Raw genomic sequence first — 7582 nt, 5'->3', positions numbered from 1 at the left:
CGTAGTGAAATCCCTAAAACAAAAAGAGCGTTCAAAATTCCGACTCAATTGCTCTTCCTCATAAACAATAAGCTACGAAGTTCACATGAAAGAATAGATAACATCAATCACAGTAATACATTCAAATTCGATATGTCAAGATGATGTAAATAATCATGTATTCCCCCCCCCCCCCCCCCCCTTATTCCATTCCTGCCGCTAAATGTGTGCAAGCTTGTTTTATGATGCTAATACCCAAAAAAAAAAGGAAAATCACAAGCTAATGTTAGTCTTTTTGTGAAATATATTATTTACAATTATTACAATACAATACAATTAATTAATTATGATTCAATACTAAAAAAAATTAATAAAAAATTATATGCAATTTACACTTTTAACCCTTGTATCCTAAACTTAGAATCGGCCCACCTATTCTTCAGCCTGCTGAAGTGTATCGATTTTACTTGGTTTGTATGTATACCGGAAGTACTTCAAAGATAGAACCGGACCCATCCCTGCTGCAACTATGAGCTGTTTAGGGGCAAAAAAGAAAAAAAAGGAAGTTTAGTTTTATCACACCAAGTATCATATCAAGTGAATGCTGGTCAATATCTTGAACCAAGTAAAACATTAACCAAGTTTTAGAGTATGGCAAAAGGACTAGCCCTCCATCACTTAAATTGGCACTGGAAGCTGACAAGTTAGAAGATGATTGGAGGAATTGGAATCCGATGACGACTAATTGAACAGGACAGAAAGAAATGGAAGTTGTTTTCCCTCCCCATAACATCGAAAGGTAAAGTAAACAAAAGGAAAAGGTGAAACTTACCAATGAGATAGTTGTCTACATAACCGAAACATGACAGTGTACATCCCCGTTCAAGGAACCGCGCTTAAAATCCAATTGATGACATAGAAAGCAACTAAATTCCCCCATGTGGCAAGATGTTGCAATATTGTGAAGGAACTGCAAGCACCAATTAAACCTCAACAAGTCAGGATGGCCAGGTTTGAAGCAATTATTTTGAAATTTAGGGTAAAAGTAATTGGCACGGGCCAATTAGCAAGCTCCAGGCCTCTGGCAGGCGCAGGCCGTGAAGTTATGGTGAACAAGAAAATAAAACTCCCCTCATCAGAACTTGTGGAAAAACAATATTTTGTAGAATCCTAAAGCAGGGTTAAACTATCACATACCATTTTTCTTATTCTCTATAAGCTAGCCTAAAACACATCGTTAGAAAAAGGAAAAAGGGAAAACAATACAGAAATTCAAACATATTTAGTGCATTCTGCAGTTTTTTAGAAGGAAGCATACGTTGTCTCTACTGGCACAACAAAAGCCTGCAGCCATATACATCTTGAGAGTGCCACCATATAGAGTTCTTCCATTTCACTTTTCTCATACGCATAAGCATGTATGGTGATCACAAATATAACAATTGCTTGCAAATAACCATAAAAATCAATAGATGGGGCAATAAAGCAAAATGTTACAAATGTAAAAATGTTCAAAATACACTCCAACATAAACAGATAAAATAACAAGCAAAAGATTTTAACCATGCCGATGAACATTACTTTAAACCTAGTCCCTAGCATATAGATGAAGAGAATCTCTAGATACGATAGGTGAGTTATCAAACAATCTCAAGAACTCGTTGAAGGAAATAATATCCCCGCATCCAACATCTTGACATTCAGGGACTAGAAATCATGTATATACCTGTCACTCGCATTCTCTGTCAATCCATTGCAAGGCACATCAATTTGGAAAGCCTTTTAAGCATTACAGAGAAATGATTCCCACCCATTTATTGGATTCCCAACATAGACAAGACAAAGTCTCCCATATGTTCCTAATCAGTAATCACTCTACGATGCTATTTCAAATTTCAGACTAGCTAATCAAGTTTCTTAGAGTTTGCTCAAGGAGTCAGATAAAAGAAAAAGCACTTTCTGACTATGAAGTCTCAATCAATGGTATAAGATTTAACTAATGTCATGGATCATTACGTGTTTTAGAATTGCTTCAATTGCTTCATGAGTTATATCAGTAAACATGCTTTGATAAAGAACTTCACTCACATGGAACAGAGATTAACCAAACCATCCAGCAAATGTACCTGGATTCAGAAGCCTATGGCAGAAACAACCCTGTATCAGTTAGATGACCATTAACCAGCAGTCCGTATAGTTACATGCGAAAATGATACAACAAATTGTTAAGTTCCAATGTTTCGTATCCTGACCCTGTTATATAGAAAATGCAAATAAATAAATATATAAAAGGAGGAAAAACAGCAAACCTTCCAGCTTGTCAGTAAAATAAAATTTGTGGATGCTGCATAACTGTTCCTTCACTAAGATCTTTGTCAAGGACACTAACTAGAGCAGGAATACTAGTGTAGAAAACATTATAGACCATCAAGCTAACATAATTAAAAAGAATAGTTGCAGAGACTCCTGAAATAAAAGAGAAACTGATGTGTTCTGCTGTCAGAAGAAAAGAATTCATAAGCAAGTTAAGTGGGAATCAAGTACGATGAAAAACAACATATAGGGGAACATTAAATTTAGGAACTCACAAAATTTGGATGAAGCATATAACTAGTGACTTGTAGAAGGAATACTAAGATAAAAATGATGTGCGATTGTAGGAATAAAGGCCATGAACAAGTATCAATCTTTTAAGAAAGCTCAACTCTGCAAGCCAGAGAGGTATTTGGTAAAAGAAAACCATTGAAAAGGTAATCAGTGATTACTTCACATTGAAGATAAAGAAAACGAAAAAAATTCAAAACAGGAGCGTCTGTAATTGCCATAACAAAATAGTGGTTAACATATAAATTTATGTGTACACCAAACATTCAAGGCAGCCATGATCAATAGCATTCTTGCCATAGTTTTAAACTTACCCTATCGGCGTCCATCCTTGAGCATTTTTTATCCAAACTATTGGACTTCAAAACCATGAAATATTATATTATCAACAAGAAAGAGTAGGTAATATCCATTCCATCCTCATTAATATTATATTTTCCCAAGGGAATCATAACAACATGTTGTAAGCACAATTATGCTGGGCTGGGCTCATTACCTTTATTTCACTTGGGCTGCTTTTATTTCCTTTTTTGTTTTTGCGGCCTATGTTGTATATGGCTAGTTTTCATTTTATTTTCTTTACATTGCCAACTACTGTTGTTACCGTTATGGAAAGAGAAAATTGAGTGATAGTTTCCGAGAGTTTAGGAGGTAGCTGGAAGTTGTTAGCCAGCACAAAAAGCGAGTCCAGGGGAGGGGTGACGCATTCTGTGATTTGGAAATAAAATTCTTTTGTCTGGTTCTTCTCTGTTCTGGATTTTTCTTATTTCTATATTCTATTATTTTCTTGAAAAATCTTCTATTTCTCTTGCTCGTTTATTTTGCTTCATCATTTTGGCATTAGAGCTTCGACTTGGCTACCATGGCAGATGGAATTACCACCAGACTTTAGAAGGACGTTCAGCAGAATCAACAGGAGATAGCAAGAACACATGTGGAGCTGCAGCAAATGGAGTCTAGGCTGCTTCAACAGATGAACGTTAGGATGAAACAAAGGTTGGAGAGATTTCGCAATGAGCTTGTGGATGAGATCAAGAAGTTATTCCAGATGGCCAACAAGAATGGAAGTGGTGCATCCAGTGAACCGATCCATGATCAAGCATCTGACAGTAAATCAGAAAAACAGTTTGTGAAGGAACCTGTTATTGGCTCTGGGTTGAGCAAACCTTTTTCAGTGGAGGTAACCGTGAACACTTCATCACCTTGAACACCCAACAGGTATTTGATCTCTGATTTTTCTAAGCTCTTTAAATGAGATTGTCCTAAATTTAATGGGGATAATTTCAAAGGCTGGTATATGAAGTTGGAACAATATTTGGAGGCTGAGAGGGTACATGAAAATGCTAAGGTGAGGACAGTTGTGTGAGTCTTAAGGGTAAAGCCCTTCAATGGCATCAGCATTATACTAAGTCTCAAGGGGGTTTTGAACAGTTAGGATGACCTGAATATTAGAGAAATGAGGGAAAGGTTTGCATCTGAAGAGTATGAGAACCCCATGACTGAATTGGTCGAACTTAAACAAACTACTTCTGTTGAACAGTATTGTGAAGAATTTTTGGGTATTGTTAACATGCTGCAATCGTTTGACCTGTATGCTCCAAGTATCTTTATCAGCAACCTTAAACCTGATATTTCCCAGTCGCTCAAACCGTTTAAACCAAAAACCTTAAACCAAGTTTTACACCTGTCTAAACAGATTGAATCTATAATTTGCTCCAGCCATAAAAAGACTTACTCATCTTATAAACCACCCCTGGTAATACATCAGACTTGTACCAGCACTATTCATACCGACACCAATAACCTTCCACCTTTATTACCAACTCCAAAGGCCCCACCTAATCCTAATCCTTATTCCTTCCACCCCATAAAACCACCAAATCAGTCACCTAATAGGCCTAACAACCTTCAACCCTAAAATAACAGTTTGAAAACTACTAGTAAGAAACGCTCCCCAGCTGAGATAGAGGAAAGGAGGAAAAAAGGCTTATGTTTTTGGTGTGGAGCTAAATATTCGGTTGGTCACAAATGCATGAAATCCCAATTGTATCAACTGTTGATAGAAGATTGTGATGAGGAAGGAGTTGAGACTGAAAAGTTTTCTGATTGTATTGAAAATCCTGAAGTGTTGTTGACTAGTAATAATGATTGTAATGAGCCCCTCCGTGGCACTTCTGGTTTTCAAACCATGAGAATAGAAGGACTGATAAAAATCACAAGTTGGTGATGTTAGTTGACTCAGGTAGTACACTCAATTTCATAGACCTAACAGTCGCCAAGGTTGCAGTTCTAAGTGTGAGGCAAAACCATCAGGTGAGGGTGACTGTAGCAAATGGAGACAGGGTGAGGACTGCTGGAATTTGCCAAGCACTACAATGGTCAGTACTGGACTCTACTTTCATTGCTGATTTCATGGCTTTATCCTTAAAGGGCTGTGATGTTGTTCTTGGGGTGTAACGGCTTGTAACTCTTGGTTTTATTCTGTGGGATTTTACTGCTTTGACCATGGAGTTTAAGGACCAAGGCAAGTGGAAGACACTGCATGGAATTAAGTCTGGCACAGTGGAGCTAGTTGATGACAAACAGACTACTAAACTTTTACAATCTCTGACTGTTGGTCAAAATCCTTATCCATGCACACTGATGCTTACTTTTGGCAATCTTATACAGTTGAATGCTGTTAGTTATTAGGCAGCTTGTTCAATTGAAGAAAATAGTGAATTTTAAGTCTCTGATGCAAGAATATGCTGAATTGTTTGAAATACCACGGGACTTGCCTCTTTATAGATCCCGTGACCGTAAAATTTCCCTCAAGGATGAAGCTCTAACAGTCAAGATCAGGCCTTACAGGTACCTAGACTTCCAAAAAGATGAAATTGAAAGAATGATTTAAAAGTCGCTGGAATCTGGAATTATTAGGCCAAGTTGTAGTTCCTTCGCCTCTCCAGTTGTCATGGTTAAGAAGAAAGATGGAACATGGAGGTAGTGTGTTGATTATAGGCAATTGAACCAATTCACCATTAAAGATAAATTCCCATACCTTTAGTGGATGAGTTGTTGGATGAGTTGCATGGAGCTCAGATTTTTTCCCAACTGGACTTGAGATTGGGTTATCATCAGATTAGGATGAATGAAGCTGACATATACAAGATTGCTTTCAGGAATCATGATGGACACTATGAGTTCTTGGTTATGCCATTTAAGCTCACAAACGCACCATCAACCTTCAAAGCCTTATGAACAGTATCTTTAAATCCTATTTAGGAAGTTCGTGTTGGTGTTCTTTGATGATATTCTCATTTATTAACCTAACTTAGGAAGTCATCTAAGACAGTTGAGAAAGGTGTTTGAGCTTCTGAAGGCTCATAGGTTGTTCCTTAAAAGAAGTGTGTGTGAATTTGGGGCGAATGAGATTGAATATCTTGGGCATGTAATCTCTGCTAATGGAGTGGAAATGGATAAGAACAAGATCTCCAGTATTATTGACCGGCCTATTCCGAAGTTAGTGAAGGAATTAAGAGAATTTTTGGGACTTAAGGAGTACTACAGAAGGTTCATCAGAAACTATGGACTATTGGCGAGACCTTTGACAGAATTGTTGAGAAAGGATGCCTTCAACTGGAGTGAAACAACTATGGAGTGTTTTAGAAGATTGAAGACAGCAATGACTATAGTGCCTGTGTTAGCCCTTCTAGACTTTATTAAAACTTTTATGGTGGAAACTGATGCTTCTGGTTTTGGTGTTGGGGCAGTGTTAACTTAAGAGGGAAGGCCCATAACTTATTTCAGTAAAGCATTGTCTATGAAACATCAAGCCCTGTCGGTGTATGGAAAAGAAATGATGGTTGTTTTGATGGCAGTCAAGAAATGGAATGCCTATCTCACTGGCAGACATTTCATTATCAAAACTGACCACCAAAGCTTGAAAATTTTCCTCACCAAACAAGGCACCACACTTGCGCAACAATTATGGATCACTATGATGATGGGCTATGACTATGAGGTGGTGTACAGGAAAGGAATCTCTAATACTGTAGCTGATGCTTTATCAAGCAAACCTGAATTAAGTCCAACTCAAATCATGGCAATTTCCACTATGAGCACTAATTTACTGAGTAGAATTAAAGATTCTTGAAAACAAGACCCAAAGCTGCACAAATTAATAGAAGAGTTACAGTCCAATACAGTCTCACATTCTAAGTATACATGGCATGGGAATCAATTAAGAAGGAAGGGAAATTGGTGGTAGGTTCAGTACCAGAATTGAAAAAAGAATTGTTACATTACTTCCATCACGGTCCTACAGGTGGTCACTCAGGAATAATTGTCACCATGCATAGAATCTCTGGAGTGTTATACTAGAAAGGGCTTCAAAAAAATGTCAGAAGGATGGTCAGAGAATGCTCCATATGTCAGCAATGTAAGGGTGATAATGTTGCATCACCTGGGCTCCTTCAGCCATTGCCTGTACCTTATAAAGTTTGGTACGATATTTCACTGGATTTCATAGAGGGTTTGCCTTAGTCCCGTGGCAAAGACACCATTTTAGTGGTGGTTGACAGATTTAAGTATGCTCATTTTATAGCCCTCTCGCACCCTTTTACAGCCCTTACAGTAGCTAAACTCTTCATGGATAACGTCTTCAAGTTACATGGGATGCCACGCTTTATTGTATCAGACAGGGATAAGGTCTTCATGAGTTGGTTTTGGCACAAATTATTCGAAAGACATGGAACTTCCTTAAACATGTCTACTTCCTACCATCCACAATCTGATCGTCAAACAGAAGTGGTTAATAGATGTGTGGAAACCTACATAAGATGCTTAGTGAGTGAAACGCCTAAGGAGTGGACGAAATGGCTTGTACTGGCAAAGTGGTTGTATAATACCAATCATCACATTGCCATTAACACGACTCCTTATGAGGTGGTTTATGGTCAAGCACCTCTATTGCATCTGCCATATCTAGCAGTTGGTTTAGTTGTGGAGACAGTGGACA

The 7582-nt window shown here is 37.9% G+C and overlaps 1 long non-coding RNA gene across 2 annotated transcripts; it reads right to left on the bottom strand.

The window, feature by feature from the left end:
• Positions 1-271: 271 nt before the first annotated feature.
• LOC149518867 (uncharacterized) lies at positions 272-5714 on the bottom strand. 2 transcript variants are annotated; one of them, XR_016342202.1, is made up of 4 exons: positions 2289-5714; positions 2106-2136; positions 812-949; positions 272-513 (listed from the first exon to the last, which is right to left on the bottom strand). It is a non-coding gene; the product is annotated as an uncharacterized LOC149518867 (long non-coding RNA). The 2 variants fall into 2 exon arrangements; XR_016342201.1 differs by having other exon boundaries at positions 2068-2136; positions 5624-5671.
• Between the last annotated feature and the right edge of the window lie 1868 nt (positions 5715-7582).

This window comes from Durio zibethinus, chromosome 5, assembly GCF_047325235.1.
Source record: "Durio zibethinus cultivar Kanyao isolate XHJ-2024 chromosome 5, ASM4732523v1, whole genome shotgun sequence".
NCBI lineage: Eukaryota > Viridiplantae > Streptophyta > Magnoliopsida > Malvales > Malvaceae > Durio > Durio zibethinus.
The sequence above is the reverse complement of the archived record's forward strand: the minus strand, read 5'-3'. Positions and strand labels throughout refer to the sequence as shown.